Source organism: Pristis pectinata, chromosome 21 (genome assembly GCF_009764475.1).
Source record: "Pristis pectinata isolate sPriPec2 chromosome 21, sPriPec2.1.pri, whole genome shotgun sequence".
NCBI lineage: Eukaryota > Metazoa > Chordata > Chondrichthyes > Rhinopristiformes > Pristidae > Pristis > Pristis pectinata.
In genome coordinates, this window is record NC_067425.1 from 6,298,958 (window position 1) to 6,325,091 (window position 26,134).

The window sequence follows — 26,134 nt, forward strand, 5'->3', positions numbered from 1 at the left end:
TACTTATTACAACTCAGGAGCCTCAAGAAGGCAAAATCCATCATCAAAGTTCCCCACCATCCGGGCCGTGCCATCTTCTCGCAGCTCCCATCAGGCAGGAGGTACAGAAGCCTGAAGTCCCACACCACCAGGTTCAGGAATAGCTACGCCCCTTCAATCTTTTGGTTCTTGAACCAACCGGCACAACCCTAATCACTACAGTTTAGCAACACTATGACCACTTTGCACTAAAATGGACTTTGTGTTTTTTTTGTTCTAATTGTGTCCTTGTAAAAATTGTGTATAATTTATGTTCAATGTTTTCCTTGTGACTGCTGCTTATCTGATGCGATGTACCTGTGATGCTGCTGCAAGTAAGTTTTTCATTGCACCTGTGCACACATGGACTTGTGCATGTGACAATAAACTCGACTTTGACTTTGAGCCATTCAGCCTATGAAGTCCATGCCGGCTCCCAGCAAAGCAATCCCATCAGTCTCGTTCCCCTCCTCTCACTCCCCTGTACCATTGTAACTTACTCCCTGTCGCATTCTCACCAATCGACCTGTCCTGGTCAACCAACACCTCCTCCCTCGCCAAGATGGCACAGCAGCGCCTCCACTCCCTACGGCAGCTGAAGAGAGCAAACCTGCCCTCCCTCACCCTCACCACATTCTACAGGGGTACAACTGAGAGTGTTCTGACCAGCTGCATCTCTGCCTGGTATGGTAACTGTAACACCCCAGACCGCAAGACTCTGCAGAGAATTGCGGGCACAGCTGTAAAGATCATCGGAGTACCTCTTCCCTCCATCCTGGACATCTACAACACACAATGCACCCGCAAGGCCTTCAAAATCATAGATGACCCCTCTCATCCCTCCCATGACCTATTTGTCCCACTGCCGTCTGGCAAGCGGTACCGGAGCACCTGGGCCAGAACTACTAGACTGTACAACAGTATTTTCCCCCAGGCTGTCAGGCTCCTGAATACCCTGGAGGCAGTCTCACACAAATGCCGCATCAAAAGTCCTGGTTTGCACAACGGCGCATAAGAACTTTGGCTGCTGCTGAACATGTTTATACACTTAGTGCAATTACACCCTTCTGTATTTTCTTTCTCCAATTCAGTTTTGCACTAACCTTGCACTAATTTTGTATCCCGTATATACCATTTTTTGCACTATTTGTGTTTGCACAATTTTTCTGTCTGCGTTTATTGTATGTTCTCTGTTCTATGTATGTCCTCTGTTGTGAGAGTCTGGGGGAAACGACATTTCGTTCCTCCATGTGTTTTACAGCATGTGGGTGAATGACAATAGAGTATAACTTGAACTTGAACAATTTCCTCTCTTGTGATTCTTTTGCCATTAATCGACCATAAGGGGAATTTACAGCGGCCAATTCGCCTGCCTGCACATCTTTGGGATGTGGGCAGAAACCGCAGCACCTGGGAGACAGCAAGGCAGCCACAGGGAGAATGTGCAAACTCCAAGGAGACAGCACCCGAAGTTGGGATTGTACCCTGGTCCCTGGAGCGGTGAGGCAGCAGCACTACCTGCTGTATTGCCCCAGTAATTCTAGCTATGATCACTGGACATTGAGATGGTAACCGTATATTTTTTAGTAGAAGTAAAAAACCTAGAATTGTTCATGAACTGACTGCTCTAACTAGTGAGTGGTGTCAGGGAAGGAGATAAGCCACAGTGTTATGGGGCATTGAGTATTACTGGATGGGCCAAATTGTCCTCTCATTCACACGTATGTATGGAACACAACTCCTATGCCTTCTTTGAAATGGGATATTAAACCGAGGCTCCATCTGTGCTCTCAAGTGAATATAAAATACGCCAATATGCTATTTTGAGGAACAGTGGGAGAGACCACCTCAAAATTCCTCTCTCAATCCACATCACTGAAGCACAAATTGGATCATATTCACGCTGTTTTCCCTCAGTTTCTGCCCCAAGAATAGGCAACAGAGCAGAAAGAATAACAACAGAAACACGTTGAGAATGTCAGCGCTCATGAGAGGTAAACACAGTTGAGGGAAGTGAACCATTCCATTACTGATGGCATTGAAATGCTTCAGGATCGCCCCGGTGAATGGTTAGGCTCTCCGCAGCTAGTGCAGCTCCACATGGCTGGGATTTCAGTATCCCCACTCTAGGCTGTAATTCCTAAGCACAATGTCTTGGAGCCAATTGATATGTTCATAGCAATTGTGTGCTGCAGGCACCAGTCTGCTGGGAGCTGAATTCAGATGGCCTCAGACTGTTAAGGTACAATTGGAATCTCTAGCCATGACTGAAGAGATGAGAGAATTCTATCTTAAAGAATTTATTTTCTTAAACAGACTGCTTTATTTCTATCCCATTTTCTCCTTCTTATCCAATGACCAATTGTTTCTAGTTTCTAACACTCCAAATTGGAGCAAGCATTTTATATGGCTTTCAATTGTTTTGTGCCAGTCATGGTGAAGGATAGGTCAGGCCAACAGTTTAACTGGAGCATATAAACCAGGTTGACTCTCCCAGTGCAGTAACGAGTGAGGCTTCCACTGCTAGGGGTGCCTTCTTTCAGATGGGATGTTAAATCAAGGCACTGCCTGTGTTCCTGAGTGGACATAAAATTGCCCACGATGCTATTTCAAAAAATGCAGAATCCTCCTCAAAATTCCTCAATCCATGTCACTAAAGCACAAAATCGGATCAAGTTCACTGCTTTTTGGTGGGATCTTGCTGTGCATTTATTGATACCAGGTGTTCCTATATTCAAATTGTGGCCAAGTATTTCATTGTCTGCGTGGTTCTTTGAGACAGCCCAAAAATGTATGCTTTTCTTTTGCGGGAATGTTAAGGATGCAACACCCTTTATACCCAATGTGATTATCAGGTAACCATGGGAAATACTAGCTTTGCCTTTCTGTCCAATCAGCTGCAAGAGGAGGGACCACTGGACAACAGCATCAATGGAATAAAAAGAACTCACTCCCAAACCGACATGTCTGTCCACGCCTCCTCTACTGCCACGTTGAGGCTAGACGCAGATTAGAGGAACAACACCTCATATTCTGCCTTGGTAGTCTCCAACCTGATGGCATGAACATTAAATTACTCTAACTTCTGGTAACCTCTGTCCTCCCTTTGTTTTCCCTTATCCAGCACCATTACCCCTTCTCCTGCCCTCTCGATCTGCCCATCACCCACACATTCCTCTCCCCGGTTCCCCTCCCCACCTCCTTCCCTTTAATCCATGTTCGACTGTCCTCTCCTATTAGATTCCATCCCCTTCAGTGCTTTGCCACTTCCCCCCTTCACCTCCCAGCTTCTTAAATCATTCCTACTCTCCCCCTCCCCCATTTGCCTATCTTCCCCCTCTCACCTGGACCCACTTGCCAGCTCTTGCTCCACCCCCTCCGCCCACCCCTTTTACACTGGCTACCTCCCCTCTTTCTTTCCAGTCCTGATGAAGGGTGTCGACCCAAAGCGTCAGCTGTTCATTTCCCTCCATTGATGCTGCCCGACCTGCTGAGTTCTCCAGCTTTTTGTGTGAAGCAACTAGGTCTGGCCATTAGGTGTCACTAGTTTGCTCAGGAAAGTCTATGGGTGTAGATTATAGTTCTACACAGCAAAATTATAACTTTATGGGTCAGTTTATGGAGCTGTAATGCACAGGAAATAAATCAAATGCATCTTGTGCCTTTCATGATCTCAGCATGCCCCGGTGAAGTACACGAATAAACATAAATCCCATTATATTTTGCCATAACTTTCTGAGGGAATTGCAATCCACATACACTGAAATTGTTTTTAGGGCCATATTTATGGCTTATATTGTATTTATGTTTAGAGTGCAGGAGGGGTGACTTTAAAGAGGTTTATAAAATTTATGATGGGCATAGATAGGGTAAAAAGTCAGAGTCTTCTTCCTAGGGTAAGGGAGTCTAAAACTAGAGCATATAAGGTGAGAGAGGAGATATGAGGGTAAGTTTTTCCACACAGAGGCTGGTGGGGTGTGTGGAAGGAGCTTCCAGATGAGGTGGTAGAGGCAGGCACAATCACAGCATTGAAAAATCATTTGGACATGTACATGGATAGGAAAGGGATAGAGGGGCGTGGGTCAAATGCAGGAAATTGGGATTAGTGTAGATAGGCATCTTGGTTGGCATGGATGAATCGGACTGAAGGGCCTGTTTCCCTGCTGCATGACTCTATGATTCTACAACCCACGCAAAGATATCCAAACACTTACCAAGAAAAAGGATGATGGAAAACTCCCCACTTGCCAGGGTGCAACATGCCTAAAACAAATCACTCGCTAGAACAAAGCACTCTAGCTGCGGACACAAGAGACTGCAGGTGGTGGAGATCTGGAGCAACACATACAATGCTGGAGGAACTCAGTGGGTCAGGCAGCATCTATGGAGGGAAATGAACAGTCGATGTTTCGGGTTCTGGCGAAGGCTCTCGAATCAAATCGTCGACTGTTCATTTCCCTCCATAGATGCTGCCTGACCCACAAAGCACTCCGGTTGACTGGTATCCTACCTTCCACTTCCTCTCTGTCGGCACTATCCAAAGGAAAGGCTGCCTCAACTTGCAAAGGTTTAGAAAATATTAAAAAGTATTTAAATCAAAGATGCAGACTATTTGGCCAAAAAGGTCCATTGACTGTGATGGAGTGTTTCAGTTATGAGGAGAGAGAATGGACAGGCTGGGTTTGTTTTTTGTGGAATGGAGGCTGAGGAAAGACCTTACAGAGGTACAATAGAGTAGAGAGAAGGAAACCTTTCTCAATTGCAGAGGTATCTAAAAGTACAGGACATAGGTTTATGGTCAGGGGTAAAAGGTTCTGAATCTAAGGGAGAACTTTTTCTAGTATCTAGATGTGTATTTGAATTGCCATGGGATTAGAGATTATGGACCAAAGGCTGGTAAATGGGATTGGTACAGGTAGGTACTTGACAGTCAACATGGACATGGTGGGCCGAAGGGCCTGTTTCTGTGCTCTTTGACTCCATGATTCCACTGCACATTTCTGGCTGTTAGTCCTGGTCTCACACAAATCAAAACAACATCTCTATATCTGCTAAATCACATCCTTGCATAAACATGAAAGCCTCCATCAGATCAGCTCCAGAGAGGATAAGGTTCCAGCCACCTTCCCGGACCTGCTAACACCACCAAACTGAAAGGTAACGGCAGCAGGTGCACAGCAACAGAACCAACTCTGAGTCACACACACCCTCCCAATTTGGACCCCCATCATTGATACTTAACTGTAGATTGGTAAAATTAACCCTGCCTTTGGGGCAACTAAGGATGGGCAACAGATGCAGGCTTTGCCAGCCAGATCCACATCCCAAGACTCATTTAAAAAACTCAATGTGCATCTCCATGAAGGCACACAATCTCATAAATGCTTTTACCAGCAACACACAAAATGCTGGAGGAATTCAGCAGGTCAGGCAACATCTATGGAGGGAAATGAACAGTCCATGTTTCAGGTTACAGTCTTGATGAAGGGTCTCGGCCCGAAACGTTGACTGTTCATTTCCCTCCATAGATGCTGCCTGACCTGCTGAGTCCCTCCAGCATTTTGTGTGTGTTACTCCAGATTTCCAGCATCTATAGTCTTTCTTGTGCCTCAATGTGTTTTTTTTTACCAGAACCGGTTTCAGTGCTCAGTGTCCTGTACACCTTTTTTTATTTTTATAATCAGCCTGGGGTTGATGAGATGCAAATATAAATGATGCTCTGTTTCTGCAAAGGTACAGCAGCCACGGAATTCTTTAAAAATCTTTTCTTTTTCTGCAGAAATCTCTCCTGTATTAAACTTCCCAATTCCCACTCACAATTAACTGTGGAAAAAAAAAGTTCTCTTTTACTTCCGAGGTCCTTTCCTAAAACAAATGCTACTCGAAACACAGTCCCCCAATGTTCCGACAACCAATTAGCCTGCCTCCTTCGAGCTCATTGTAAACCTCCTTGATATATGTAGCAATTACTAGTTCTAGCGACACTGGGCCAGTTCCAAATCAGCACCTTCAGGAATTTTAATGTGACACTAACGCCACTTAGAAACATAAAGCCATTAATGTGATGGATGGCAAACAAGAAGAGGTTCAGCTGGAAAGGTTCTGGTGGTATTATAACCTTCACAAGCCCACTGGGGATTGAGCTGAAAGTTACTGTTACCAAAGTTCTGGTTGTCACCAGGCTGCCTCTGAAACCTGCTGAAGACTTCAGTTACAGTGATGTCTTCAGATAGTTGGAGGGGATCTGTCAGTGAAATATTCACCACTTTATTAAGCAATGAGCACTGGCAGCATTTAAGATTCCACAGACAGAATATGTGGAATGCGGGAGAAAAGGAAGTAACAAAACGAAAAGAGAAAAAGGGTTTTCAGATAAAACATGTTTTTCATAAACATCCAATCACTTTTGCAGGTAAGGAATTTGCACACAGCAGGCTCCCACAAACAGCAGGATTATAAGGGGCCAGATATTGGTGTAGGAGGCTACAGGCCAAGGGCTGGGATACAGGATTGGTAGAGATGGGCACTGGAGGGTTGGCATGGACATGGTGGGCTGAAGGGCCTGGTCCTGTGACTCTACAGCTGGCCATGTTCCTCCCTCCACCCTGACTGCTCAGAATTGCTGTCCACTATCTACCAACACCCTACCGACCAGCTCCAGATGGGAAGGCTCCATCTTGTTGGTCCAAAGCACCCTGCACTGCATTGGTGATGTTGAGTGCTGTGAGGAAGCCACATACTAAATGCCCATGACAGCTGGCAAAGCCCTACCCCCAGCTTTACCTACAATCAATGACAACAAGACAAACTTAATATTTTTTAAATGTCTCTTACATTTAGAATTTAAAAATTATTTAAAAAAACAAGAAATTAAAACATTAAAAATTAACTGAAAACACATACACAAGTAAAAACATCAAAATAAAGTGAAATAATTTAAGGTAAGAGGAACTTATCTTCCTCTCTACCTCCTCTTGTTTCTGCGATCATTTGTTCAACAATCACCGTTGAAATTAATAGAATATCTGAGCTTGCACAGATCTGAGAGGCAATTCTCCAGTGCAACTGATAGGGAATTCATAGAGTCATACAGTGGTACAGCATCTCACTCCCAGTCCCCAACAGCACCTGTGTCATTTAGTCTAGCCTGGTGTCCACCTTTTCATAGATATTCCCCTTTCTTCTCTCCACCCCTCCCCTCACATAAAACATATTTGATTTCTACCTTTTCTTAGTTCAGATGAAAGATCATCAACACGAACTGTTAACTCTGTTTCTATCTCCTCAGGAGCTGCCTGACCTGCTGAGTATTTCCAGCATTTTCCATTTTATTATAGCACTGTTAATATCATGGCTACCACTGTTGCCATGAGACAGGAGGAGGAAAACTCCATCAATGCATGCAAGTTTGATATGCAAGTGACTGAGTCATTTTATAAAATTTTGCCCAACTTGCATTATTTACCACAGGGAAGACTAATACCAGGACTTGAAAGCCTGAGTTATAGGGAGAGATTGGGCAGGCTAGGACATTCTTCAGAGCATAGGAGACCTCTATGGGGTGACCTCATACAGGTGTATAAATTCATGAGGGGCATAGATAGGGAGATTGCACTCAGTCTTCTTTCCCCAGGGAAAGGGAATCAAGAAATAGAGGGCATAGGTTTAAGGTGAGAGGGGAAAGATTTAAATGGAAGCTGAGGAGAAACTTCTTCACGCAGAGGGTGGTGCATAGATGGAACGAGCTGCCAGAGGAAGTGGTTGAGGCAGATACAATAACAACATTTAATAGACTTGGACAAGCACCTGGATAGGTAAGGTTTAGAGGGATAAAGGCCAAACCCGGGAAAATGCGACTAGCTTAGATGGGCATTTTGGTCGGCATGGACAGGTTGGGCTGAAGGGCCTGCTTCTGTGCTGTATTACTTTATGACTCTGTGACCTCAACCTCGGTCAAAGATACACAAGTGACAAAGTCATTCAATGTGATCACTATGTACTAACTAACTTAGTGTGGACTGTGAGTTTCCATTTTATATCATACAGCAGTCAGATGGACTGACATTGAGCTACAGAGCCATGTAACAGGAAATCACAGCGGAACCCCAATTCACAAATCACCAGAACCTGTGTAGGATGCAAGGAGATTAGTCAGCATGAGGTATCACATACAGGCCTGACTGGGTAAGGATGACAGCCCTTCTTCCTCAAGGGCTCTAACTAGAGTGGAGACGTGGAAATCGAATTCACTGTTCAGAACATTGCTCATCAAAGTTACAGACACTTGAAATAAATCAGAACCTAGTCTTACTGACATTAATAAATCTATTACAGTCATATTCACACATATTCTGGTGTTTTCTATTTGCTCGAATTGACTTTGCTATCTCCAAAGCTTACTACCTACAACCTTGATTTAATTTGTCACCAAATGCCTGTAGAACTCCTTCCTAAAATGCTTGATGTTATTACACTTGATCTCCTCCCTGGGCACTCCATTTCAAACAGTTCACACAAACATTAATCAATACAGCACAGCGTGAACAGCACAGAAATAGGCCATCGAATCCAACTGGTCTACGTTGGTGCTGATTCTCCATGTGAGCCTCCTCCCATTTTATCATCTCATCCTAGGCCATCACTGACGTTTTCACTGAAGCAGGCAAGAGGATGGCCCTTACCTATAACATCTACAAGACAAAGGACCTCCACCGACCTGCCCTGTAGCACCACACTACCCACTGACAATCAAGGTTCACCGAGTGTCCCAGACCTACGTGGACCACTCCCCATATCTCGGGAACCAGTTCTCGGTCAAGGCAGACATCGACGATGAAATTCACAACCGCCTTCGATGTGCCAGCTAACCCTCAGACTAAAACCTGGTACAAGAATCTACTGGGCAACAGCAATCCCTGTCCTCCTATATTCTTCTACCTACTGCAGGCACCTCCAAGCACAGGGATGATATCACCAATGCTATCTCCACATCAAATTCACTGGAAGGATGAGCGAACCAATGTTGGTGTCCTCTCCCAGATCAACATCCCCCAGCACTGAGGCCCTGGCTCACCTGACTAGGTTGAGCATGCCCAACACCAGAATCTCAAAACAACTCGATTCTGAGCTCTGTCATAGAAAGAGATGACCAGAAAGTTGAAAGTCAAGTTTATCGTCATATGCACAAGTACATGTGTGCACAGGTGCAATGAAAAACTCACTTACAGCAGCATCACAGGCACATAGCATCAGATGCACAACATTCACAAGAAAAACATAAATTAAACATAAATTATACACGGAAGAACACAATTAGAACAAAAGCAAGTCCATTGTAGTACACAGTGGTCAAAGTAGTCACAGTGTTCCTATACTGAGGTACTGATTAGGTTGTGCAGGTTGGTTCATGAACAAAATTGTTGAAGGAAAGCAGCTGTTCTTGAATGTGGTGGTGTGGGACTCCAGGCTTCTGTACCTCCTGCCCGATGGTAGCTGTGAGAAGATGGCACGGCCTGGATGGTGGGGATCTTTGATGGTAGAAGTTGCCTTCTTGAGGACAGAGTAAAAGATTCGAGGAGTGCACAAAGCCTCCTTGAAGAAAAGCAACATCCTCACTGTCTCCTGGAAATCTCTGGCCCATGACTCCCAAAGGAGGTGAGGGAGTGGGGTGGTATTGAGAACCTCAGTTCCGTGCATCAGGAGCACACAGAAGCCCCGGGTAAGCAGCAGAAGGAACGCACAAACTCAGAAACCACCCACCCACCCCATCAACTAACACCCAGCGGAGATGTTTGCGCTTCCCACAGTGGAATCATCAGCCACCTGAGCACCCACTAACCCAGAGTGGAAATCAGTCACCCTCAAGTCCAAGGGGCTGCCTAAGGAAGAGAGGAAAAGACTCTCCCTGTGCTGCCTGACATCATTAGTTAGAGTTGGTGGTGAAGTCTCCGGTGTGGGACATAAACCCACAACCTTTTTATTCAGAAGTGAGAGTGCCACCCATTGAGCCACAACTGTGGTTGGCAGATGTAGTGAGGATGACTGACACGCTGGAGTTCATCAAACAGAACAAGCAGGGTGTTTGAGATGTAGGCTGACTTCACACTAACAGCACCCGCGGAAGGTTAACGAGACACACTGATCCACTCTTCACCATATGTGGTGAACACAGACCTTGACTGTTCAGGAAAGCATTGTGACAATTGGTCTCCATATGTGCCCTGAGAAAATATGATCATGCTCTGCTAATTGATAATGGGGCAACGTTGGTAGAGTTCGGGGGGTGGGGGGAAGGGTGACAATTGGGTGAATTTCATCCACAACTGCAAGACGGATGCTTGTATAACAAGATAAGGTGCAGGAGAAGAGCGGACATACCAATGGGAGGAAGAAGACATGGATAAGTTACAGAAACAGTGGGAAAATGGGCAGGTAGGACATGAAGAGAAGGGTATAGGTAGGCCTGGAGTGTAGCGGCTGACAGAACAGAACGAGAGGGAACAGGAGTAAAGTAGGAGGAAAGAGGGATGAGTGTGGAGACTGGTGATAGACTGGGGGAGCAGTGCAAGACCATGCAGATCCAGTCCAACAGTCAATCCCTACTCCTGGCCTTCTCCTCCTCCCCTTGACAATCCTTCATCATATTCAAAGAACACCGACTCTCTCCTTGTTCAATGAAGAATCTAACACTTTCCCCATCAATCCCTCTCACTGCCCCCCTCCCTGTCACCCACTGCCCCTCCTCATCACTCTGCCCCTCCCCATCACTCACTGCCCTTCTCCCTGTCAATTTCTGACACTGTTTCTACTCTATGGTTTTTTGACACTGCCCCCTTCCCAACAAACCAACCGTGCCCCTCTCTCAAGTAATCCTTACATTCCCCCTCCCTCAGTTACACCCCACTTCCCTTTTCCCCTCAGTCAATCCTGAATGTTCCTCTCCACCTTTATATCCCCACCATTGCCCCTCTCCTGGGGGTCAGTTCCCACCCTGCCTACCCCCCTATGGTCATCCCCACCACTGCCCCTCTCCCACAGCCGTCCCCACCACTGCCCCTCTCCCAAAGCCAACCCACCACTGCCCCTTTCTCCTCAGTCAACCTTCATCGCCCCTTTCCACCAATGAATCCCCAACACCGCTCCACTGCCCCCTGTCAGTCTCAACCCCCTTCTCTCTGACTCTCTGTGCTACTGACCTCTCTTCACATGGCAGAACCTATATCACATCTCAGGTCAAGCTCCTTTTCTGCTTTCCTGCTGTGGACACTCGACAACAATGTACCACAACTGGTTCAGCTGTTAGCAAATGGGGTCTCTTTGCTTCACTTGTGCTAGTCACACAGAATTACACATGAATGTACCTGGGGACATTTAAATGTGAATGTTGTGGACGAGACTCAGAGTCTTCGTCCTGACCATTACGTGAGGTTATCTGTATGATTAAACGGTGTGTGTGACACTTGATGGGTTGAGGGTGAGACGCTGATGACTGACTGATGATGAGGGGAAAGAGGTCAGAGACAATGTGATACATACTGCAGCAATATAAAGTGAAGGATCAGTGTTCCAGACACTGCTTCTGTGGAGGCGAAATACATAAAACACACACCGACTGGATTATTCTATCTTTGAAACCAATCAGACTGCTTAATCCTCACTGCCTACAATATACAGCCTCTTACAGCTTGATATCACCTCAAAGCAGCCGCTTCCTCGTCCCTTCTGGTTTAGTCAAAAGCCCTCATTCACCCGGGTTGGTAGTTTGTACGTTCATAAGTTCCCTGAGCATAAAATCCAGGCTGATGCTCCAGTGAAGTAATGAAGCAAATGTTGCTTCCTCTGGGAGCTTGTTGCATGTTAATTGGCTGTTGTGTTACAAGTCAAGAGAAACATCAATGTCCCACAAAGTTCTTTGAATGTCCTGAAGATATGAAAGGTGTTATAGGAATGCAAAACTTGGTGACCGTTTCGCAGAACACCTGCGCTCTGTCCGTAACTGTGATCTGCATCTCCCCGATGCCAGTCACTTCAACTCAACCTCCCACACCATCACTGATATGTCAGTCCTTGGCCTCCTCCACTGCCAGGAATTCCAAGCGTAAACTGGAGGAACAACACATCATTTTCCATCTTGGAACCTTGCAGCCTAATGGCTTGAATACTGAATTCTCCCACTTTAGGTAATCCCCACCCCACTTTCCCCCCCCCCCCCCCCCACCACGCTTCTTCTCTTCTTCCCTTTCCTAGCCTCTTTTTTCTACCCTTTTTTCCTCTCTCTCCTTACCTTTGACCCATTGCCCGGTGGATCTGCTCTCCCCTCCTCCCCCACACCTATCACTATCTCTTCCCTGCATCTACCTATCACCACCTTGTGCCCATCCCGCCTCCCCTTTTTTGTCCACCTATCACTGCTCTGATTTTCCCTCCTATATATCGGGCTTCCCCTTTTCCTATCTTCAGTCCTGAAGAAGGGTCCTGATCCGAAACGTTGACTGCCTGCTTTTCTCCACGGATGCTGCCTGGCCTGCTGAGTTCCTCCAGCAGCATCGTGTTTTTCATCTAGATTCCAGCATCTGCAGTTCTTTGTTTCTCTTGCAAAACTTTCAGTTTGCTCCTGGTACCTTGGATAATAGTCCTTCTTAGACTTACACCATCAAAAACAAATTAATCAGTCACTTGGCCATTTTTAGGATATTTCTGCTCACTGCCATGTGATTACAACTGGAAAATAATTAATCATTTATGAAGCTTTTGGGATATTCCTGGAATACTAGATTGTATACCTATTAAATTCCTGTTGTATAGCTGCATTCCTGATTTGTACAATCAAAGACGTTGTCTCAAGAAGGCAACGTCCATCATCGGGGATTCCCCACCGTCCGGGCCATGCCATCTTTTCGCAGCTACCATCGGGCAGGAGGTACAGAAGCCTGAAGTCCCACACCATCAGGTTCAGGAACAGCTACTTCCCTTCAACCGTTCGGTTCTTGAACAACCTGCACAACCCTAATCACTACCTCAGTACAGCAACACTATAACCACTTTGAGCACTGTGCACTACAATGGACTTTGTGTTTTTGTTCTAATTGTGTTCTTTCTAGTATAATTTTGCATAATTTATGTTTACTTTATGCTTTTCTTGTGAATGTTGTGTATCTGATGCCATGTGCCTGTGATGCTGCTGCAAGTAAGTTTTCTCATTGCACTTGCACTTGTGCATATGGCAACAAACTCGACTTTGACTAACAAGATTGAATAACTTGACCAACACAGAGAAATGTGACAGTGTTCACTTGAGGTATGGTTATGTAAAGCCTTTACTTCTTAAAAAAACTGATTTAATATAATACACATTTCTTTAAGATCTCCATCACCTTTGCTCCTGGGCATGGGGCAATGTCCAAGTTCAAGAGAAAGTGCTGAGAGAGTCACAAGGTTAATCCCTGGCATCATACGGTTGAGCTATGAAGAGTCAAGAAAGAGGGAACTTGAGGGAAGATTAATAAAAAAAAAACTTCTTGCCAACTAATTGTTTTTGTCTGAAGTATGCTCACTGTTGCTTTGTAGTAAATGCCCACTTGCTCACAGCATGATGAAATAGGCTAGGCAATTTACTTTCTGGTGGTATTGGTCAAATTAGGAACACTTATTGTCCCTGATGAGGAGAGAGTGAAACACTATCATCAATATGGTACAGAGACACAAAACACTGCAGATGCTGGAATCTGGAGCAACACACAAAGTGCTGGAGGAACTCAGCGGGTCAGGCAGCATCTGTGGAGGGAAATGGACAAGTCGATATTTCGGTCAAGACCCTTCATCTGGATATTTCAGTCAAATGTCCATTGTCCATGTCCATTCCCCTCCATAGATGCTGCCTGACCCGCTGAGTTCCTCCAGCACTTTTGTGCGTTACATGGTGAAGGTACTTCCACAATGCTGTTAGACAGGAAGTTCCAGCCATTGAATTCCTACCCAGCTGCAGTCAGGGAAACATTTCCAAGTCAGGACAGTGTCTATATTTATCCAGGACGTCTAGCGTACGTGTTATTTGTATTTTGTCTCCTTTGATGTGATGTCTGGAACAACGATCTTGCATTTTATGTTGCTTTGTAATACTTCATTTTATTCCACACTAAATTTCCATCTCACTATCTCTCGATCATCTGCCTCTTGCTTCAGCCCATCAAATATCATTTTTGCTTTGACAATCAATGACATCACCATGCTGAGTCCCCCATCACCGACATCCTCCGAACAACAACCAAGGCAGATGTTGGAAGGGCAATGGAATGTTCCCTACTGTCCTGCACGAGTGGAGCGCCAACAATGCTTGAGAAGCTTGACATCCCACTTGACTGATACCCCATCCGCCAGCCTGAACATTTGCGCTCTCCATTGGCACACCGTGTCTGAAGTCTGCACCGTCTTCAGAATGCAATTTAGCAAGTTCCCAAGGCAATTTTGACAGCACCATCCCGATCCCTTGACCACCCCTACCTTGAAGGAAGAGGGCACATCGGAACATCACTTCCTGCAGTTTCTCCTCCAAGTTGTATGTCATCCAGAAATGGTAATGTATCACTGTTCCTTCATTGTTGCTGGGTCTAAATCCCCACTCCCCACAGCACTAAGGGAACCCCTTCACCACACAGACTACAGCAGTTCAAGAAGATGGCTCCCCCCACCTTCTCAAGGGCAATAATGCCAGCCTTGCCCATGATGACATATTTTGTATATGAATGAAAGAGAGGACACCTTGTTCTTGAGAAAATAGTGCAATGGGTTTTTTCATCTAATCACACACTCCATCCACAGAATCTTTAACATCTTATCTGGCTCTCCTGATAACAGTTTTAATGCATAGCACATGAACGTGGAGTTCAGCAACATTAACATTTTATGTGTCAACCTAGATTACACGCTCAGGCCTCAGTCTAGCTGAACACAAACTTCCAACTCAGACACAAGTGCTATCAAATGAGACATAAAGATTAGAAGATGGTACAGAAAATATGAGTTCAGAGCATTATTTCAATTTCAGCAACTGAGTAGATCAAGGCAAATTTAGAATTGCAGTCAAAGAATTATTCTTTATGAGTGAGTAATGTGTTTGTATAGATATTGCTGGACATCCCCATCATCAGCTCTGTGGAGACACCTTCCCTTCATGGACCACAGTGATTCAAGGCAGAGGCTCATTCTCACCTCCTTAAGAGTAATTATGTTGAAAAATAAACGTGAGCCTGTGATGCCACTACATGAAATACCTGGACAAGAGCAGGGTGTTTCCCCAGGGATCCCAACCAACATTCTTACAATGCCTTTGTGCCATTTTCTATTGACGTTTCAGACTAGAACAGCTAGACCCAGGTACAAACTCCTAAAGAAGCTCCTCTTGAGCTGTTCCATCATTCAATAAGATTATGGCTGATCCAGTCTTCAACATCGCTTTCTACTCTTTCCCCACACACCTCAACTCTCACATGGTTCAATGTCTGTCAATCTCTGCCTTAAATATATTCAATAACTTCCCCTCTGCAGCTCGCTAGGGTAGAACATTTCAAACAGTCACTGGGGAAGAGAGAAGAAATTTCTCCTCATTTCTGTATTCAATGGGCAACCCCTTATTCTGAAGACAAAAGAAACTGCAGATGCTGGAATCTGGAACGAGAAACAGAAAGCTGGAAGAATTCAGTAGGTCAGGCAGCATCTGTGGAGGCAAATTTCAGGTCAAGATGCTGCATCATGACTGAGAGGGAAGAGGAAAGAGGGCCAAACAAGGGAGGAGTGCGATAGAGGCTGGTAGGTGATAGGCAGAACCAGATGGGGAGCAGATGACAGGCAGGTGGAACCAGGTGGTGGGAGGGGATGGGAAAGACAAACAAAGAGAGAAGAAAGCTTGGTGAACAGGTGAGTGTGTGTGGGTGGAGAACTTCAGGGGTGTGGGTTACTGATATTGGTTCTTTGTCCACCATTCCCATAATACATATTTCTGCTATTGGTAATAAAACTGAGTTCTTTCAGTGTCCCATATTCTGAAATTATGCCCCTAATAGTTAAAAATATCCAATTAGGGGAAATATTCTCTTAACACCCGTCCCATCAATCATCCTCTGAATCTTACATGTTCCAATAGGATCATCTTTCATTCTTCTAAACTCCAATGAGTATTAGTTCAACCTTCTCTTCATAAGTCATCCTTTTTATCGCAGGAAAAAGCCTAGTGACTCTTCTCTTCACTGATTCCAGTGCAAGTATATCCTTCCTTAAATATGAGAGAAAAGGGAGCCAGAAAGATGCTCAAGGCCAGAGAGAAATATGGAATGGGAAGGGGTTTGTGTGAAGTACAAATACCGGCACAGACTACCTGGGGTGTTTGGAGCGTTTCTGTGCCACATGTTCTATGTAATTCCAAGTAATTTTATGCAGGGCAGTAGAAAGAACACAGCTGTTTGGGCTCAGGTATAGATTCCTATTCCTGATGGCAATCTGGTACTTTTAAGATCCTGGCTTCAAATCCCAATCTACTGAGATGGGATGTCACAAATGTAGCAACTATCAGAAAGACATAAGTCAAAACCAGTATCAGCCTCGGAAACCAGTAACTCCTTGTTGGCCAGCAACAATATCTAGGAACAGGTGGCTTTTCACCTCCCTTCTTCATCCTGAATGCAGACATAACCAGCCGGTGGTGGTTATATCAATGGACCAGCTACTGTGGAAGGTGCTTGGGGGAGCTCGCTACGTACAAATTGTCTGTCTCCTTTACTACATTACAGAAATGTCTATGCTTCTCAATCACTTAATTGGCTCTAAAGTGCTTTCTGACATCCTGAAGGTACAGTGAAATGTGCTGTGGAAATGTAAGTTTTTCTTTTATCAATTCATAATTTACAGAGCAGCTATCAGTAAAAATAACCAGCAAGTTGATGGGTTGTTGCAAAAATTCATCTGTGCTACATATATCCTTTGGGAAAAGAATTCTTGACTCTGTTTGACTCTGAACTGCCCTCTGTAGCAGCCTGGCAAGTGACCCAGTTGTATCGACCACGGATGAGCAATAAATGCTGGCCCCACCATTGACACCCACATCCAAAAAACACATCAAAAATAAATAAAATGTTGGAACAGGGGCACTCAGAGATGGACTGATGCTGCATTATAAAACAATCTGCCTCTGGAAATAAGCAGCAAAACTAATTCTCTCCACTAAAAAGTAAAGGATATTGAAGCTGACGGATTAGTTCTGGTTTATCATTTTTAATTATCATATATTTATTTTCAGCTCCTGTCCCACTGGCACCCAGAAAGCCATCTCACTTTGACTGTGATGAGTTCCATCCTCCTTTCCTGTCATTTTAATTGTGCTCTGATATTGGTTTATGTCACGCGGGACACAGCATTCAGTGTGAAAGCTGGCAGACTGCAGTCGGAACCTGAATGAGGTCTTTGCCCTCTGCCATCCTGCATGTGAGTGGCTCGTCCCTCAGTCATGTCAGGTTAGATAAGCTGGTCACACTCTGAAGCCCAGCTTGAATCAGAGCGTCAAACCCACCAACACCAGTGCTTCGGGCGCAGGGCAGATCGCTTGCAGTGTCATCCTTTGACACTTTTCCAGGCCGCTCAGATAGAAATCGCCGCTATAGAGTTACTGTCTCACAGCTCCAATCCTGACCTCTGGAGCTGTCTGTGTGGAGTTTGCACGCCCTGGACCTAGCCCAATACATCACTGGCAGTCCCGTCCCCACCATTGGTAGTATCTACATGAGGCACTGCCTCAAGAAGGCAACATCTATCATGAATCCTGATGAAGGGTCTTGACCCGAAACATCGACTGTCCATTTCCCTCCACAGATGCTGCCTGACCCATTGAGTTCCTCCAGCACTTTGTGTGTTGCTCCAGATTTCCAGCATCTGCAGTCTCTCTTATGTATCTATCATCAAAGGTCCCCATCATCTGGGCCATGCCATTTTCTCAAAGCTACCATCAGGCAGGAGGTACAGAAGCCTGAAGTCCCACACCACCAGGTTCAAGAACAGCTACTTCCCTTCAAGCATTCAGTCCTGAACCTGCACAACCTTAATCACCATCTCAGTAAAGCAACACCATGACCACTTTGCACTACAATGGACTAATTGTTCTAATTGTGGTCTTTCTTATATAATTCTGTATAATTTATGTTTTTTTGTGAATGTTGTGTCTCTGATGCTATGTGCCTGTGACGCTGCTGCAAGTAAATTTTTCATTGCACCTGTGCACACATGGACTTGTGTATATGACAATAAGTTCCACTTTGGCTTTGATTTCTCCTTTTGGGCCATGGGTTTCCTATGGGTGCCTCGATTTCCTCCCACATCCCCAAAGACGTATGGGTTGGTAGGCTAATTGGCCACTGCAAATTCCCCCGAGTGTGTAGGTAGAACCTGGGTGGAGTTGAGGAGGTGCGAGGAGAATATGATGGGATTAATGTATGAGATGGTCCGCACAGACTCAGTGGTCTGAAGGCCCTGTTTCCATGCTGTATGATTCTAAGACTACTCAAGCAAAGAGTGTCCCGATCAACCCTCCCTCTAACAACACCGACACACCAATGTAACTAATCACCCAGCTCATTGCTGCACGTGGAACATTTCCATGAAGCCCAAAACACAGCAGTGCTGGTTGGCAAGGCATCCTCATTTCCAACAGAGCACTGAGATATGTTTCTGTACACGTAGAATTTGAAAGTAATGAAGTTATGTTAAACTTGTGTAAGTCCATATGAAACACTGTCCACGGTTCTGGTCTCCATGTTATAAAAGGACGTGGAAGCAATGGAGAAGGTGCAAGGAGCAAGGATTTCGCCCGTGCTGAGTGACGGCAACTGTCCAGAAAGGTCAAACAGGCTCGGACTTCATTGTAAAAAAAGACTTAGATGGAAGTCTCAAAAGTTGTGGATGGGTTGGGATGGGAGTGGTGAATATCTTTCCACCTAGCGGAAATTCTGAAACTACAGGCCACAAATGCAAGATTGTTATAAATGAATTTGGTATGTCCCCTTTGACACTCACCAACTTTTATCGATGCACTATAGAAAGCATCCTATCTGGATGCATTATGGCTTGGTACGGCAACTGCTCTGCCTAGGACTGTAAGAAACTGCAGAGAGTTGTGGACACAGCTCAGTGCACCATGGAAACCAGCCTCCCCTCCATGGACTCTGTCTATACCTCTCACTGCCTTGGCGAAGCAGCCAGTATAATCAAAGACCCCACCCACCCAGGTCATTCTCTCTTCTCTCCTCTTCCATCAGGCAGAAGATACAGGAGCCTGAGGGCACGTACCATCAGACTCAAGGACAGCTTCTATCCCACTGTGATAGGACTACTGAACGATTCCTTTATACGATGAGATGGACTCTGACCTCACAATCTACCTTGTTGTGACCTTGCACCTTATTGTCTACCTGCACTGCACTTTCTCTGTAGCTGTGACACTTTACTCTGTACTGTTATTGTTTTTACCTGTACTACGTCAATGCACTCTGTACTAACTAAATGTAATTGCACTGTGTAATGAATTGACCTGTACGATCGGTACGCAAGACAAGTTTTTCACTGTACCTCGGTACAAGTGATAATAATAAACCAATTCTAATACCAATACCAATACCAGAAGGTAAATAGGCAAACTTTCATCACTCAGAGAGTGAAATCACCATCATAGGAAGTGGTTAAGGTGATTAGTTTGGGATGCTCTGAAAAGGAAACTGGGTGAGTATGTTAGAGTAAAGAGAGAAAAAGAGATACTGAAAGAGTAAGATAAGGCAGAAAAGGATGAGGACGAGTATAAAGGCTGGCGGGCAGAATGGCCTTCTGTGCTGAGTGCAGGTTGGCCTCAGTGTCATGAGAAAGAGAATGAACAAATATGCAAGGGTTTTCACTCTGGGCTGTCTTGCATTGACCCTTGAGAAGGAGAATGTGTGGAAAGCATCAAAATTGCCTCTGTATTCCCTCCTGCACCCACTTAGTGGGCAGGGGGTTGGGGGGAAGGAATGGGAAGCTGGATAAGCTCACTAGTCAGGCTCATCCATGAAGAAGGGGCACCTGGGTGAGTTTTCAGAGGGCAATGAGAAACGTATTAGAGCATGAGGTCGATGTTTTTTGAACTAAAAGGGAGGTGCTGGCAGGGAGATGGAGAAGATCAGCACAGTGGTCCAGCTAGTTCATCTGCTGCCTCACAGCTCCAGCGACACGAGCTTAATCCTGATCTCTGGTGCTGTCTATGTGGAGTTTATACATCCCCCTCGTAAGGGCTGCCACCCACATCACGAAGTCATGTGGGCTGGTTGGTTAATTGGCCAGGGTAAATTGCCCCTAAAGTGTGGGTGAGAGGTAGGATCTGGGGGGAGTTGATGGGAATGTGGGGACCATAAGATGGGATTGGAGTTAATGGGTGCTTGATGGTGTGGTTAGTCAATGGTGGGTCAAGAGGACTGTCCCCATGCTGTATGGGAGGTAAGAGGAAGATAATGGGCAGGAGGAAGGGAAAAGAGAAGGCGAGGGGAGAAGGGGAAGAAGCAACAAAAGGGGAGGATGAGAATGAAAGGGGAAAGTGAGGATGGGAGGGGGCGGTGAGTTTGGGAGTGGGATGTCAGGAAGGGAGATGAGGAAGAGTGAAGCAGAGCGTGTGGAGAACTGAGGGTGGGAGTAGAGGACAGCAGAAGGGATGGAGGGAAAGAAGCCGGGAAATTATCGGAAAAAGGAGACACGAGAAGGAATGAGTGAAATTCATTCCCATTTATTTTGCTGCAATTGATTTACTGACCATTTCTCTTCCAAATCAGTGCCGGTATAGAGATGACTGATTCTGAATTTGTGAAATTGACCTGAAACTCACGAGTAAATCATTGGAAGGTGGCTTTTGCAGTTCTGTCACATCCCAACACAGTGCCCTGAGGAATTCTGCTCAGTATCAGAAGCAAGAGTAACACCAGGACACTTTATAAATATGTCAAATCCACTCATCTGCAATTCAAATAAAAAGGCAATGTGTTTATATTAAAGATGCTGCACTTTTTTTCCCTGTGTTTTTAAAATTTATTCTTCACCTTTCCATTCCCATCCTTTTAGAGAATGCATTCTTCCCTGTCCCTTGAGATACTCTCATCTCCTTGGCAAATATGAATAAGGTTGTCAGCCATAGCTCAGTGGGTAGCATCATCTCAAGTGAGGCAGAAGGCTCTGGCTTCAAGTCTCACTCCCAAGGCTCGAGCACAAATTCTAGTCTGGCAAGAAATTTGCTTGGACATTATATTATAATCCAACTCAGTCACGGTCAATCCAAGCCTGCAGACAACATTTTTTTATTACCTGACCTGCACCAAACCCAGCAGATATAGTCGGGTCATGTCGGGCTTGGGTCAGCAGCCAGGCTCGAGTGTCAACAGTGCAGAATTGGCACTTATGCTGATGTGTTATCGAAACAAAAATCCAAAAACAAACTACTGCCAATGGCAATGAAAATTAATCAATGATTTTCTGTCTCCTCAGATGCTACCTTGTTCACTGAGCATTTCCAGCATTTTCTGCTTTTATTAACATGTGCATCATCTTCCACGTGCTGTTATTTCTGTGAGGAATGAGCATAGCTGAATGGATTTACAGTAAAACAATGCTGCAAGATTGATATTTAAAAATACACCGAAGAATACAAGCTCAGGACTTTGGTGGTGTTGGACTGGCAGATTTTCTGGACTATTGGATATTATTCCCACTGAAACATGGACACACTTTTAATTTACTTTTTTTTTGATGTTATACAGTATTATAATAAAATTTCCAGTAAACCCAGTAAGATTAAGGGGATTGTGGTAACAGGGTCCTGGCGAGATTTAAGAAAGCATGGGTCCCGGGGCTCCAGTGAGTTCCAAGGGAATGCAGGAACTAAGGCCTCGCATGAGCTTCAAGAGAACAGAGGAAACGGGGTCCCTGTGAGTTTCAAGGGAGAGTGGGAACTGGGCCCCGGAGAGTTTCCAGGGAGAGTGGGAACTGGGCCCCGGAGAGTTTCCAGGGAGAGTTGGAACTGGCCCTAGTGAGTCTCCAGGGAGAGTGGGACCTGGGGCTCAGTGAATCTCCAGGGAGAGTGGGAACTCGGACTCTGAGAGTTTCCAGGGAGAGTGGGAACACCACCTGGTGAGCCTGATGATGATTTCTGAACAGTCAGACAGCAGATTATCAGAATTTTACTGCATTTGGCATTGGAAAAGTTAAAGGCTATATGTCTGTGGCTACTGCCACAGGTGTCAAAGGACAAGTGTTAAAATGGTTCTCCCCTCAGTTATGACAGACACAGTGTCTGCCTCCAGGCTCCAGGTACCAGTTATAGAGCAACATTCCACATCCAAAGTTTCCCTGATCTGAATCCAACTGATCATGGCAGCTCCATAGCAGAATGATGTGTCCCACATCCAGGGTGTCTTGATGGCAGGGAGAAAAGAGTTTTCCACTAACGTTCAACTAATCAGGGCCCTGATATGGCAGAAGGACCTTTATAAAATGCTCATGAGGCACACTGGAGGGAACTGTGGTCAGCATACAGAGATGAAAGAATGCAGCATTTACTGGGGCATCTGTGGCTTCGCTTTTGCTTTTATTTGTGGTGAATACTGTTAACAGCATAACTGGGAATACAGTGAATTAATATAATAAAGAAATAAAATGATTGTTTCTGCACTTAGTTCAAAAATATAAATTCTGCATATCCCAGAATTTAATGCAACTTTTAATAAGAGCCAACCTGATCTGACCCAAGCTCGAGGACTATCACACCTGACCTGAGCCTGAGGTATACAGCCCATTGGGCTGAGGTCAGAAAGCCAAAGTGCAGTGCAGTGCTTAAGGAAGTGCTGAACTCTCAGAGATTTGTCTTTTAGCTGAGACAGTGTTGTCAGGGAAGGGACAACAAATCTCATTACACTATATCAAAAGGAAGCAATTCTCCCCCATATCTTGACAGTATTTATTCCTCACTCAACATCACTAAGATGAAGGGTACCTGGTCATTATCACGGAAACACTTGCAGGCATTTGTTTTGTGCAAATTGGTTGCTGCATCTCATACATTAGACTTTAAAAGTACTTGATGGGCTGTAAAATGTTTTGGAGATGTCCTGAGGTCATGAAAAGGTACGATACGAATGCAAATCCTTCTTTAAGGGTCGGCATTTATCCAGCTGTTAATTTCCTGCCCCAGTGTTTAGTTTTCCAACCCACTGCCTGCCATCAGCACATAGGAGCCTGGGAACTCAGTGTTAGTCACTGGGCAGCCAGCATGTTGGGACCCTGAACACACGGCTCAAGAGCCAACTAGTTAATGTGTGTGTCAACTCACCAGTTATAATGATTTGTCAAAGTCAGGTTAGCGACGTAACTCTACCAGAAAACCTTAATATACCCCTGCATTCCTGACTCGCAGAATGAAAGAAAAACCAGTGAGACGAGTGATTGCCGTAAGAAAAATGGACTTGGATTTCTTCTGCACCTCTCATGACCCTTTCAGGGCATTCAAAATCTGCTTAAGGCTGCTGAAATACTTATGAAGTGCAGTCTCTGTTATGTAAGGAATCTTACAACCAATTCACAACATAGCAAGTTTCCTTAACATCAATGTGATAACAACCTGACAATTTGTTTTTCTGTCGTTGGCAGAGGGACTTCTTTTCCCAACGTTGGGGAATCAAGAACCAGAGGGCATAGGTTTAAGGTTTAAGGGGAGAGATTTAATATGAACCTGAGGGGAAACTTTTTCATCCAGAAAGTGGTCTGTATATAGAACGAGCTGCCAGAGGAAACGGTTAAGGCAAGGACAATAACAATATTTAATAAACGCATGGACGGGTACATGGATAGGAAAGGTCTATGGGCCAAACGCGGGCAAATGGGACCAACTTAGATGGTTGTCTTGGTCAGCATGGACCAGTTGGACTAAAGGGCCTGTCTCTGTGCTGTATGACTCTGTGACTGGCATGACACTGCTCTTCTTCAATACAGTCACATGAAAACATTTACATCTATATGAGAAAGCAAATGAGTCCTTGACTGAACATCTCTTCCAACAGTACAGCACTCCTTCCCCTGTTATTGCCCCAAAGTGTCAGCCTAGATTTTCATGCTAAGTCTCAGAGGTTGGACGAAGTGACTTGGAGAGAAGGTTTCAAGACTCTGTGCCACAGTTGTGGCTCAGTCTCTGATTTCACTGATCTTTGTGTTCTGCTCTTTCCAGGAATCGCTTCCGTGCCTTCCACTGCTCAGCACCATGCTGCTCCAAGCTGCATGAAGCAGTGGAAAGGTTGGTCTCTGCCTCTTTCCATCCAGGTGGCAAAGAGTGACACCTATTACAGGAATACCTGGTAGACGCAGGAAAACTCCACACTGCAAACAGCTTGGCTTCACAGAATCCCCAAATACTAAAGTGTTAAACTATGAGGACAGATTGCACAGACCAGCTTGGAAACGATTCAGTGTATAAGTTAATGTTTTATTTAATGGAATAGATGTGTTTAAAGTGAAAGAAAGTTAATAGGATTGGTAGTGTCTAGAACAGGGCGAGAGCCAGGCTTCTCAGGGAAGTGTCAAGAGGCACTACTTCACTCCAAGGGTAGTTGAAACCCAGAACCTTTTCTCCAAAGGAAGGAGACTTCCTTTTGAACTTATTTCTGTTGATTTCATTCTGAAAACTCTCAGTCAAGCTCACACGTTTTTCACAGGAGGAACAATACACTCAGCCTTCCAGGCTTGTTCCACCATTTCTTCTCTCTCCTCCTGATCTACCCAGTTCCTCCTACACCCACCCCAGCCTGTATCACCCTATCTCTTTCCCCTCCTCCATCTGCCTATCACCCACACGCTCTTTCCACTGGCTCCCCTCCCCCCCACTCTACCCTCCCCACCTCCCTCACTCGATTCCATGCTCCATCTTCTATCAGTTTCCACCATCTGCAGCCCTTTGTCGCCTCCACCCATCACCTCCCAGCCTCTGGCGGGATTTCCACTCTCCCTGCCTCCATCTGCCTATCACCTCACCTGGATCCACCTATCACCTGCCAGCTCTTGCTTCGCCCCTTCCCCTCACCTTTTTATACTATCTATCTCCCCTCTATCTTTCAGTCCAGATGAAGGGTCTTGACCTGGAACGTCGACTGTCCATTTCACTCTATAGATGCTGCCTGACCCGCTGAGTTCCTCCAGCATCTTGTTTGTTGCTCCAGATTCCAGCATCTGCAGTCTCTTGTAACTCGTTCCACCATTTAGTTGGATCATGGCTGATCTGTACCTTCACTCCATTTCTCCACCTTGCTTCCATATAACTCAGTACCCTTGTCTCAGTACCCTTGTCTACCACTAAAATCAGGACAAATCCATGTGATAAGTACAGCCCATCAGTCAGACGTTAATCATCAAAGTGATGAAAGACGTTGATAATGGTGTTATTGGGCAACCATTACTCTAAGTTGGGAAGGCCACACCACGTGCACATCCTGCACCAGACACCTGACGCAGACCCTCTGTTCCAAGCTCTGTCATGGGAAGAGTCTACCATGCTAGCAAAGGAAAACATTCAAGAAAGTAGTCAAAGCCTCCTTAAAGAAATGCAACATCCCCACTGACTCCTGGGGATCTCTGACTGTGAATGATCAAAGTGGATAAACAGTTTACAGTATTGAGAACCTCAAGACCATGCATTGGGAGCACCCACCCACTCACTCAGCCTGTCAGCCACCACTTGTCCCACCTTTGGAAGAGTCTTGATTACGTTGGCCACCTCAGAACCTACACAAGTATCAGAATCAGAATCAGGTTTATTATCACTGACACGTCATAAAATTTGTTGTTTTGCGGCAGCAGTAAAGTGCAAGACATAAAGAAATAAAAATTACTGTAAGTTAAAAAGATAAATAAATAGTGCAAAAGAGGAATAACGAGGTAGTGTTCATGGGTTCATGGACCATTCAGAAATCTGATGGCCGAGGGGACAAAGCTGATGCTGAAATGTTGAGTGTGGGTCTTCAGGCTCCTGTATCTCCTACCCAATGGTAGTAACATGAAGAGGGCATGTCCTGGGTGGTGAGGGTTC

General features: G+C 45.2%; 1 protein-coding gene across 3 annotated transcripts in view; it reads right to left on the reverse strand.

The window, feature by feature from the left end:
- The window catches only part of dph1 (diphthamide biosynthesis 1), a 618,447-nt gene that overhangs the window by 256,109 nt on the left and 336,204 nt on the right, over window positions 1-26,134 (reverse strand). The gene's annotated exons all lie outside the window — the stretch shown is intronic.